Raw genomic sequence first — 12188 nt, 5'->3', positions numbered from 1 at the left:
TCATCCCAAAACTCACTCATAAAGATGGAGTCCCGGTCTGATAATAGCTTGGCTGGAAACCCGTGTAGCTTGACCACAGTATCCACGAAAAGGCGGGCCACCCGGGGGGCATCGAAACCCGGCTTCAAGGCACCGAAATGTGCGTACTTCGATAGGCGATCCACGACCACCATGATAGCCGTGTATCCTTGCGACGGAAAATCCATGGACGCCGCCTCCCAGACCATACCCGGGATAGGCAATGGTTGAATAAGGCCGTTGGGTTTATCACGGACATATTTCGTTGATTGGCACGTGAAGCACGCAGCCACATAGTCGTGTACGTCCTGACGTAAACCTGGCCAGTAGAAAACCGCAGCCACACGAGCTAATGTGCGGCGCTCTCCGGGATGGCCAACAGTCGGCGCGTCGTGGCACTCTCCGAGGATGGTTCATCTGGTAAGTGAGTCGCGGCTGACGTACACCCGACGTTTGAAATAGAGCAAGCCGTCGGAGACCGAGATGTGCTGCGGCTGCTCTCCTGCCGCGATTGCCTGATGTAAGGCCAATAGATCTGGAAGCTGAGTATTTTCGACCCTAATAACGTCGATCACGGTTGGGATTGGCCTGGCAAATAGTGCGAACAGCTTGGGAGCCGTATCGGGCTCATCCTCATCCCGGCGTGAAAGGGCGTCAGCCACCTTATTTGAAGCCCCCGATTTATACTCTATCTTGAATTTGAACCCCATTAATTTCCGGACATAAAACTGTTGGTCCGGGGTTTGCACCACCTGTGAAAGCAGATCCTTCAAGCTTCGTTGGTCTGTGCGGATTACGAACTCGCGCCCCAAGAGGTATTGCCGCCACTTCTGCACGGATTCGACGATGGCATAGAGCTCCTTATGGTAAGTTGAGGCGACGCGGCGGCGGGGGCCAAGCTTCTTGCTAAAGTAGGCTACTGGATGTCCCTGTTGCATGAGTACCGCTCCCACCCCAAAGTCGGATGCATCCGTCTCAATCACGAAAGATAGGGAAAAATCGGGCAAGCGGAGCACCGGGGTTGAGCGCATTGCTTCCTTAAGGGCGACGAAGCTTGCTGTCGCGGCATCGCTCCAAATAAAGGAGTCCTTTTTGAGTAATTCCGTAAGTGGAGTGGCTATGATAGAGTAGTTTTGCACGAATCTGCGATAATAGCCTGTGAGGCCTAGGAAACCTCGCAGTCGCTTGATATTAGTGGGGGTGGGCCATATCCGCATTGCCTCTATTTTGGCGGGGTCAACCTTCAACTTCCCTGCCGAAATGATATGACCGAGATAGTCGATGGTCGATACTCCAAACGCGCACTTTGATTTCTTGATGAAAAAGGCGTTGGACTGAAGAATAAGCAATACCTCGCGTAGGTGTGATAGATGCTCTTCTGCCGAGTTGCTGTAGACCAGGATATCGTCAAAGAATACAATGACGAATCGACGTAGGAAAGGCTTGAAAATCCCATTCATCGCTGCCTGAAATGTGGACGGCGCATTTGTCAAACCAAAAGGCATGACGAGGAACTCGAAGTGGCCGTCGTGAGTACGAAAAGCTGTTTTGTGGATGTCGTGGACGTGCATCCGAATCTGGTGATATCCCGAACGAAGATCCAGTTTCGAGAATATGACCGCGGCGTGCAACTCGTCGAACAACTCATCTGCAGTTGGAATCGGAAAATGATCCGGGGTTGTCGCCGCATTTAGTGCCCGGTAGTCTACACAGAACCGAAATGAGCCGTCCTTTTTGCGGACCAGCAGGACAGGCGAGGAAAATGGGCTCGTGCTGTGTTGAATGACTCCTTGCGAGAGCATCTCCTTGACTTGGCGTTCAATTTCTGCTTTCTGAAAGTGGGGGTACCGGTATAGGCGGACGTTTACCGGTTTGCTGGATTGAGGAAGGTGAATTCGGTGATCCCAGCAACGGGCAGGAGGCAGGCCCGTAGGGGTTTCAAACACCCCCGCAAAGTCATCAATGACCGAAGATAGGGCCGGGTCCACTGCAGTCTGGGGAGCGCGACTGTCTTGCGAGTCTGGGCATAGGGCGACGATCTCAAAGATTTCAGATTCCCGATCCTGGCCAATAAGTGAAAAAAGATTGTTGTAGGAGATCCGTTTTGGATGCCTGTCCTCGCCCTTTAACAGAACTGGTGATTCCTTCCAATTAAATTCCATAGTCAGATCCCGAAAATCCAAGAGCACCTTGCCCAAATCCTGTAGCCACTGGACGCCGAGAATGACGTCTGGGCCTTCAACTTGGAGTAGGAATAGATCTATGTCAAAGCAAGTACCCTGCAAATAAATAGGAGTGTTGAGGCTCACATAATCACAGCGCAAAGAGGCGCCATTGCCCACGAAAACTCGGAAGGGAGAAATAGTACGAAGCGAGAGACTTAGCTTTTCAGCGACGGCGGGCTTGATAAAATTATGTGTGCTGCCGCCGTCAATCAACACCGATACTGGAGCCTCATAGATCGTTCCTGTAACCCGGATAGAGCGCGGTCTCAGCTTTGGGCCAATGACGAGGACGCGAGAAACGTCACCTGAAATCACCATGTTCTCGGCCTCCTCGTCGGTACCCGGATCCTCCTCCACACGGGGACTATCACTCTCCTCGTCATCGCCCATGAGGGCATAAAACTTCTTGCTACACACATGGGACCGGGAGTACGGTTCAGGACAATACCAACATAGACCCCGTTTTGTGCGGTCAGCTCGCTCCGCCGCTGATACGCGGACAATAGGGTAATCAGTAGGGCCCGACGACTCCCGTAGCTGGCGAGGTTGAGAGGACGGATGGCGTGTGGCGCCAGCCGCCTTCGTGGCTGGATTCGAAGGTCTCTGAGGCTGCCTGGAGTCGCGAGGCTGCCAAGCAGATCTCGCGCGCGGCGACTGTCCCATGTTGGACGCCGCTTGACAAGCCGCCAGTTGTTGAGCGAGTGCAATTGCATCGCTGAAAGAGGCGGGTCGTCGGATCAGCAATTCGTGCTTGAGGGAGTTTGCTAATCCGGTGATAAATAACGACGTTAAAGTGTCGTCGCCAACGTGTGATACCTTCCTCAAGACGGGCTCGAATTCGGTGAGATACGCCTCCAAAGAACCTGTCTGGCGTAGGGTTGCGAGACGCCCCACGTAATCCTCATACAAATCTGGGTCGAATCTTCGTTTAATATCGAGCAAAAAATCGTCCCAATCCCGATTGGTGTTGTTAGATTCCCACCATTCGAACCATTCCTCCGCGGCTTCGTCCAATAGAAATTCCATTAAATATAAACGGTCCGATAATGGAGTGAAACTATGGTTGTAGAACTTCTGGATTTTTTGATCCACATCACCACCCCCTCGCCATTGAATCAGGGTGGATCCATCTTTAGTTTCGGCCAAGAGTCTTGGTTGAAACCCACCGGCCTGATCGTGGTCGAAGGAGGGATCTTCCAGCCACGTGGGGTCGCCGCTGATGCCGATGGAGTTGCTGCTTCAGGAGGTTTCTTGCCCAAGTTTTCGACCGCCTTTATCAAGCGAGTCATATGATCGTCCATGCTCTTGTTCCACTGCGTTTGCTGCCGCTCAAACGCCTCCTGCGCGAAGCGATTGGATTGTATCTTCTTCTCGTCGCCAGCGATGCGAACCTTGATGTCGAACATGGTTTGGCCCAGTTCTTGAAGGGTGTAGCCGAGGCTATCGTCTCCACCGGTCGCGACGTCGTCGGACGCCATGGCTGGCAGGAGTCTGGATGTAAGTGGTGGCGGGGGAAGAGAGAGTCAATGAAGCACCAGTTGATAGGATTTAAGATCCTATCACAGATTTTATGCAAGGTGTTTGATGAATTGCCCCAATGAAGGAGCTTGAACTTACGGGCGAGAATTAGGTTTGGTTGTATGCAAGGTGTTTGAAGAATTGCCCCAGTGGAGGTGCTGGGAATTATGGACGAAAACTAGGGTTGAGACAATAGGCAAATTGTATTACTTATTTCTCAAGACTCGATCTATGGGAATTCTATAATTTATAGAATTCCCCCTGCTTGATTCGGACTTACGATTCGGGAAAGAATCAAGAAGAAAACCCGAAAAGATTGACACTATCTTGCTAAACAATTAAAGTGGTAAAAAAGGAAAACTAAATATTCTTCTACCACAAATCACGCCTCTAATTCTAGCTGATTATTTTGGAACAAAATCCTTGTATTTGTTGGGCCGTGATGCATTGCGTTTGGGTCGTTCCTTAATGATCTTGGCTGTCTTCTTTCGGCCTTTGGGCTTGCCTTCGGTAGTGGTGGTGGGCTGCTCGACCTGCTCCTCACGAACTATTGGTTCCTCGTTCCTCATTTGTTCCCCCCCATGCTCGATCATCGGTTGTGTTTCGTCACTTGCCGTTGGGTTCCTATCAGTAGATTAGCATATCTTTAACCTGACAAGTTCAATTGCTCATTAAATAACTCACAGTTCATGATTCCGATAATAATAAGCCAAATGTAACAGCAAAAACTGAACCTCAAAATCACAAATTTTGAGGAAATGTTGGCAGCATCTCTATTTACATACTAATATCCTGTTTAATGTGTGCCATAGTTTCTCGTGTTCTTATATTTTATCTGATCCAGCCTTTTCTTCGTTCTGTTATTCTGCCGTTTATCAGTTGAAGGTTGTTACTTAGTAACAACTGCTCGGCTGATGTGGCTGCCAACTGTGATTGCGATTAGTTAAGTTCTTTAGAACGAGAAACTATGTAATTATTTCTTCAAATATCTAAGTTGAGTTCTGTTTGATTGTTGTTACAAGTAAGTATCATTTTTCATATACGTTTAGGAAAAGAATATACTGAAGCAATGGACCCCTCTCTATTTTTTCATATGTTGCCTAGTGATAAAATGCAAATTGTACAAACTCCAAACTTTTATCTAGACCGTTAGAAAATGTCAGAGAGGATAAAATAACAAAAAAATATCAACACAGTTTAAACACAATATCAACATAGTATCAACCGTTGAAATTGTGTTGACATTTTTTGTTGCTATGATTTTGTCATCTATTGACATTTTTCAACGGTCCAAATCATAATTTAGAGTTTGTATTTAGATTTTGCGTTTGATTACATCCCCGCATGAAGAAATGTAAATATTACTATGTCACCAAATGCGTGTGTAGTTTTGCACACGTTTCCTCCATCTTCCCCATTTTCTTTTTCGAAAATAAATTTCCATCATCATCCCCTTCATAAAAGCATAAACACAAAAAACCCTCCAAAGCTTTAATATGCACAGAAAATAAAAGATGAGCGGATACAAAAAATCATATACGTGCCAACACTAATTTTTTTTTTCTTTTATCATCGCATACCTAATTTTCTCTATTGGTGAGAGAAAGTGGCGAAAGCAAAGGTAAAAAAATTAAGGAGAAGCCAAGATAATATTTGTCGCGGGGGGAAGCCGAACCTGGAGTCGTGCGTTAGTAATAGGCCTTGTATACAGTTGCGGGCCTTAACAAGAATGAATCTCGCCAACAAAACGGCAGATTGTATGGTTTGTCGGGGGTAGTCGGGTTGTATCGGGGCAACCGAACGGCTCCCATCTGTTCTTAAAAAGTAGACACCATTTAAAACGGCATGAGTTTTACTTCATAATTGGTAAAATAAGAGAGAGATAAAAAGAAAAAGTGATTAAAGTATTGTCAGTGAAAAATGAAACTCAACCTTATTAGAGAGATAAAAAAAAGTTTTTTTAAATACAATTGGGACATCTCAAAATAGCAAATGTTGTTTATTTTTAAGGGACGGAGGAGTACTGTGAAGACTTTGACTTGCCTTATGCGGAACCACTCTATGCACACCGCCGGAAGTAAGTTACTATAACCTATCCATATTTAATACTTCCTCCTGTCCTCATTAAATGTCTCATATTTTATTTTTTCATTTGGATAGATCCAATAAATGTCATATTTCACTTTTACTACTTTTACTAGGTGAGTTCACTTTGCATAAACTTTTTCCACCCACTTCTTTTCACAAAATCAAATAATTTCTTAAAATTCGCACCTATCAAATACGGCCTCCGTCCCCAAAAAATAGACTAGGCAATTCCCCAAAATTGGACTAAGTCTAGATATGGAAAGTTTTCAACAAATAATTATCATACACATCGTTTTTAATATGGATCCCACAATCCACTAACACTCCTTCCACTTCCTCTTCCCCCTCTATCTTCTACTTTTTCCTACATTTCTCTTACTTTACCAATTGCACATTAAAATCCGTGTTATTTACAAATTTGCCAATTATTTAGGGACCAATGGAGTATGAGATATTTAATGGGGAGCAGAGAAAGTATGGTTCAATTTATAAAATCTAGGTTGCTCAGCTATTTAAAAATAGGAAATGTTAGCATGCCTTCTTATATTAATTAATGATCTATTTAGAAGAAAGCAAATAGGAAATTTTGATTGTACTTGTCAAATTAGAAAATTCCTCCGTTGGTATATGATTGATCACCTCTTATTCCACACCAATCATGCAAAATGGATGGGGCATAACTGAATAGTGATGACTGAGAATCATAATGCAAAAGAGAAGTTTAGTAGCATACCCCATCCAAAAGTTTACACATTGTTCACAAACAACTTTACACACCCTCAATTGTATGAAGCATTTGATAATTAGGGATGGTGAAAATCTGAAGTCGATTGGGAATCCAAGTGGTGGAGCACGGCAATCACAGTGGATCCTTCGTAAGCTGAGCATTGAGTATGCTGATGGAATTGCCGTGTCCAATGCTAGAGTCGAAGGGACATGCTTCATTAACTATCTTATTATACCTCTATTTGATGCAGTACTAACTGACGAAGCTTAAAAGTCGAAGCCTCGAAATGACTTGATATTCACACAGGACTTGTGAAACAGGCTAAGGAATCAAACATAGGATTTTGTTGGAGTGTTGGTGCATGATGAATTTTGGTTATCGAAGGTTTTATTCAACAACTTTTGATGCAGAGTATATGATTTGACACACGAAAAATGAGAGGGGGGAGAAAAACACAAGGAAGGAGGAAGATGGGAAATCTAAAGAAGAACCGCACCAACTCAGGAACGTGCCTTGATCTTCACATCGACCACTCCATAATCTCACTAGTTTTTATTATTCATAGCGTGTCCATGTTTTGGATGATTGGCTGCTTTTTATGTTTGTTCACACATATGAATCTACACGTTTTTTATGTACGAACTTTGATTGAACTTCGCTAACCCTTGGCTATAGTCCTTGCCTAGAGTATTCCTATTGAACTGCTATGTATTGATGCATCTATGAGGAAGGAGTTCATGAGTTTGATCGGTTAAGGGAAGAAATCATGATGGATGGTTGTAAAGACAGATTAGTAATATTTTACCATAGACTCTCTATGCTCACATCGATGTTAGGATAATTGAAAAGGGCTTAGGCTGCGTTTGGAACACCGAATTGGAATTCAAATTCTATGGAATTCAATTCCAAATCCTATGTTTGGTAAAATGAAGTAATTGATATGGAATTGAATTTGATGAATTTATGCATACACATTATATACAAAATACACACTCACGCACACTTTACACAAAATACACATACTATATACACACACGCACACACAAAATGCACACTGCACACTCTACACACGCTATACACTTAATAGACACTACAATTAGCTTCCTTTAAAACGACAATGTTAATTGAGAGTGAGGACTTTATAAGGGTCTTAGGAGCTTTTAGGAGTTACGTATTTAGGATTGACAACCCTAATGTTTGTAATCAACGTTTGCATCGCATGAGTATAAACTAGGTGACTCGTTCTAGGATGTTGTAGTTGGAATTTGTATAACCGTAAATGTGAAAGCACATCCCTGGAATTCCCCTTATCTCTATACTTTTATCTATGTGATTTATTTGCAATTAGTAGTTTCATTGTTTTCAAAAAAAATTTTTTCAAAAATCTTCCAATCTTTCGGTTTTCCAAATAGTAATTGAGTTTTAGTAGAGGATAGACAATTTGTGTTTGTTTCCCCGTGATCGATATCCGGTACTGACCTTTAGCTATACTATTCCTACTATGTATACTTGCAGATATTTATAGTGATAATAAAAAGTGCATCAGAAATGTGTGAAGTGTGTGAAATGTGTGTAGTGTGTGTAGTGTGTGAAATGTGTGTAGTGCGTGAAGTGTGTGAAATGTGTGTAGTGTTTGAAATGTGTGTAGTGTGTAATGTGTGAAATGTGTGTAGTGTGTGTTGTGGATATATATTGAATCTATCTAATTTTATGACTTTGGAATTCCAATTTTCTACTTTTAATTTGGAATTCACATTGTGGAATTGCAATTCAATCCCAAATCCAAACATTTTTGTAGTACCAAACATTGGATTTGGATTTGAAATTGAAGGCTCCAATTCCAATTCCAATTCCAATTCCACACCTCCAATTCCATGCTCCCAAACACACCCATAGTTTGTGTGTAGCTAATATTTTGTCTGAATACTTTTAAGCATGTTCAATGCTTGATGACTGAAAATCGACGTTCTGTCAAGTCTTTTCTTTAGCAAGAAACTCATCAAAAAATCTCTGTTTTGAGTTAAACAAACTTTATCTCCATGTGGATCGGAACCTTATTTACTACAACGAAGTTGTAATGTTGGTAATATTAGGAATTAATAATTGAACTTGAATTCTTGTATGGTTCGGTCCTTCTTGCAGGACAATTGGCTTCACATTTTCTTTGACGTATTAAAATGCTTCCAACACACGTTTAACATCAACGTCTGCTAACTCATCATCACACATATACTTCCAGTCATTATAGCTTAAGCTAACATTGTCCTTTAAGAAAGTCGTGTTTAGATAGTTAAGTGAAGAAATACATAGAAGAAGTAGCAAAGAGAATAAAGTGCAGATTTTTACGATAAAATGAAATGGCTCTCTTACTTTGGAGTGTCTTAAAGAAAAATACGATTCACTTAAAGACGGAGTATATATATTTGTATGATTTTAAAGAATACTAAAATGTCTGGGTATAAACAGAGGTGACCAGCCCTGTGAATCTAAAGAGTATAAATAACTTCAATGAATGAATATATAAACTTAGCTAGAGACTAACATCATGTGGCATCACATAACAACATTCATGTACTCCCTCTGTCCCATTAGAAATGAAACGTTTTCTTTTTTGGTTTGTCCTATTAAAAATGAAACGTTTCTAAAAATGGAAACAATACTCTCTCTACTTTTTACTCTCTCTTTCATTAACTCACAAAACAACACTACATAAAATCTCGTGTCAAAAAAACAAATGTTGCATATTTAATGAGACGGAGGGAGTATCTTTTATGTATCTCCACCCTCCATCCCTCTGTTTCGTCTTTCCGTGGGCAAACAGCCTGCAGCAGCAACTACTCCACTCAAGGGACCTGCAGAGATCTCGTGAACTTGTGGCCACCATCATCGTGGCCACGACACTGAGTACATGGAACTAGACTCATCGAATCCTTAGCCCTTCCATCACTTATTTTTGTTCATGTATACACCTCCAATATCATTTCCTTTACTAAATATAAAAAATGGGGAAGTTTAATTGATGCCCAAAAAAATAAGGCCCAAAGAAAAATGAAGGTTGAGTCCAAATGCGAGTATGAGTTAAGTCACCTTTATTGAGATTAATACAATCTTAAAAAGATTAATAAAATTTAATTGAAGATCTAAAAGAATAAAAAATTTAAACAAAAGCAACCTCCCTTACATGCAGTGGAGCCTCAAGTCTTCGCTGCATCTCTAAGTTTATTCGAGGCCCAAGCTAAAATGAAGAAGACCCAAAAAGTTAGAGGTGCATGGTACATGTATTTAAAAAATTTACAATATAAAATTCACCAGAATTAAACGCTAAATTAGTCACGTGAAAAAAATGATAAAAATGTTTAAATTTGACAAAAAATTGTGATTCAATTTTTCTCACAATTTGGCATATTTATAAATGTTACTATTATAAACATTGACAGATCCAACTATGTTGTTACCTATAATCCGAAAATAGAGGTCTAGTCAATCTATTTTCTTAAGTCCATACACATATGTGATGAAGTTGACGCCAACGACTTAGTCTCCTTTCAGCGTGGCAACAGCGTCAAGGACAGCTTCATCATCGACTGGGCCCGGGCCCGGGCCCGGTCCCGGTCCCGGCCTATCTCAAAATTAATATTTTGATTGAATGTAATCAAGGCATCTTCTTGAATAGATTTGTGAATAAACAATTTGAGGCATGTGCATATTATGTCATGGTCGGACGTCTCGGACAGACCTAATAAGCTAAATAATGACTAATTTAAGGTCATTAATTTTTAATTAGCCACTAGCTTTAGCTTTCAATAAATGCAGCTCTGATGTAATCGTGTTTTGTTTTTTGCATAACCACTAGCTAGCTAGTCTTTAAATTCTGAATATTGAAAACCCTTGCGAGATGGTTAGGAGTATTTCCTAATTAGCTATATCCTAATTTGCCCTATAATATACTTTAATTATTGGCCTTAAAATTATTTCTTGAACTCAAATAATTTTATGAGTTATTTAATTATTTAGTTAGTACTCCCTCTGTCACATAGTAGATGTCACGCTTTCCTTTTTAGTTTGTCCCATAAAAGATGTCGCATTTCCTTTTTTGGAAAAAGTTTCCTCTCACATCAATTATAAAATTATATTTTCTCTCACCACTTAACACACAAAATAACATTTTCTAAAATCTCTTGTCATCTTCCAAGTGTGACATCTACTATGGGACGGAGGGAATAGTATAACTCTGAAACATATAGACTAGAAAAATGTCTCTTGGAGGGTTAATATCAATTGCTAACTAATTAGCAATCCCAAATCAAGACCAATTCTTAGCCACTGGATTCTCGTGTTTTAAAAATTGGACCGGACCGGCCGGTCCGACCGGTTTGGCCGCGAACCGGTGTCCAATCTGGGCCGGTTCACTATATAAAACCACCAGCGCGTTGAGCCGTTTTGGACCGCGAACCACTGACCTATTAGACCGATTTTTTCAATTGTGAGGCTTTTTTCAAAAAACTGATCCCAAATGGATTTGGACTCTTGACCTAAGGCCATCCACAACGATGTTCCTATACCATTCCTTAAACCACTATTTGAGGGTCCCACTGTACTTTTTTACTCCATTGCTTAACTAAGGAACGGAACCTGCAACCCTCCGTTCCTTAACCGTTCCTTAACCGTTCCTTAAATTACTATTCATTCAATTTCATTTTTTTTATTTCCAACTAAATTCAATTAAAAAAACACACTTTATTAAAAAACAAACACACATTATTAAAAAACAAACACACTTTATTAAAAAACACACAACATTAAAAAAAATTACAACTTAAACTTAAAAAAATAAAAAGCACACAATTAAAATCCTAAAAAAATAAAAGTACACAATTTTAATAATTTCATCCGCCAAAATTTGCCCAAATGTGCTCAATTAGATCCTGTTGGAGTTGGGTGTGAGCACTAGAGTCGCGTGTCCTTGCACGAATAGATAACCGTTCTTGTATAGACGGATGCGCTCCACTTCGAGGCGGACTACTTGCGGTTGAGCTTCCGGGGGATTCGTCGTCGAACCAATTTCCCGCCTCGGGTCCTTCGTCTTGGACAATCATGTTGTGCAAGATTATGCACGTATACATGATGTCGACCATGTTTTCCATGAACCACGTACGAGCCGGGGCTTTGATGATGTTGAAGCGCGCTTGGAGAACCCCCAAACCGGGTTATCGCAGAAGTAGTCGCGTACTAACCTTGCAGCGGCTTCCTCCCGGTTACGATGGATGTACGTACGGGAGCGTCATTGGGGCGGCGCGGCTTCTTCGGCCTCCCGTCGTCAATCTTCTTCAAGTGATTGTTGCAATATTTGACGCATTTGTTCAAAAGGATCAATTAGTTTGATTAAATTTGGGAGAAGGAAAGCAGAGTTAATTTGAGATAAAAATTGGGGTGGAAATAGAGAGGAATAGATGTGTGTTTGTGATTGAAATGAGTATGAAATAGGAGTATTTATAGAGTAAATAAATAAATAAAAAATAAAAAAAATACGAAACGGATATAAAAAAACGGTCACATTACCGTTGCAAATTTTTTTTTATTTTTTTTTATTAAATTCGATTTTTTTTAAAAAA

Source organism: Salvia splendens, chromosome 16, assembly GCF_004379255.2.
Source record: "Salvia splendens isolate huo1 chromosome 16, SspV2, whole genome shotgun sequence".
Classification (NCBI taxonomy): Eukaryota; Viridiplantae; Streptophyta; class Magnoliopsida; order Lamiales; family Lamiaceae; genus Salvia; species Salvia splendens.
The sequence above is the reverse complement of the archived record's forward strand: the minus strand, read 5'-3'. Positions refer to the sequence as shown.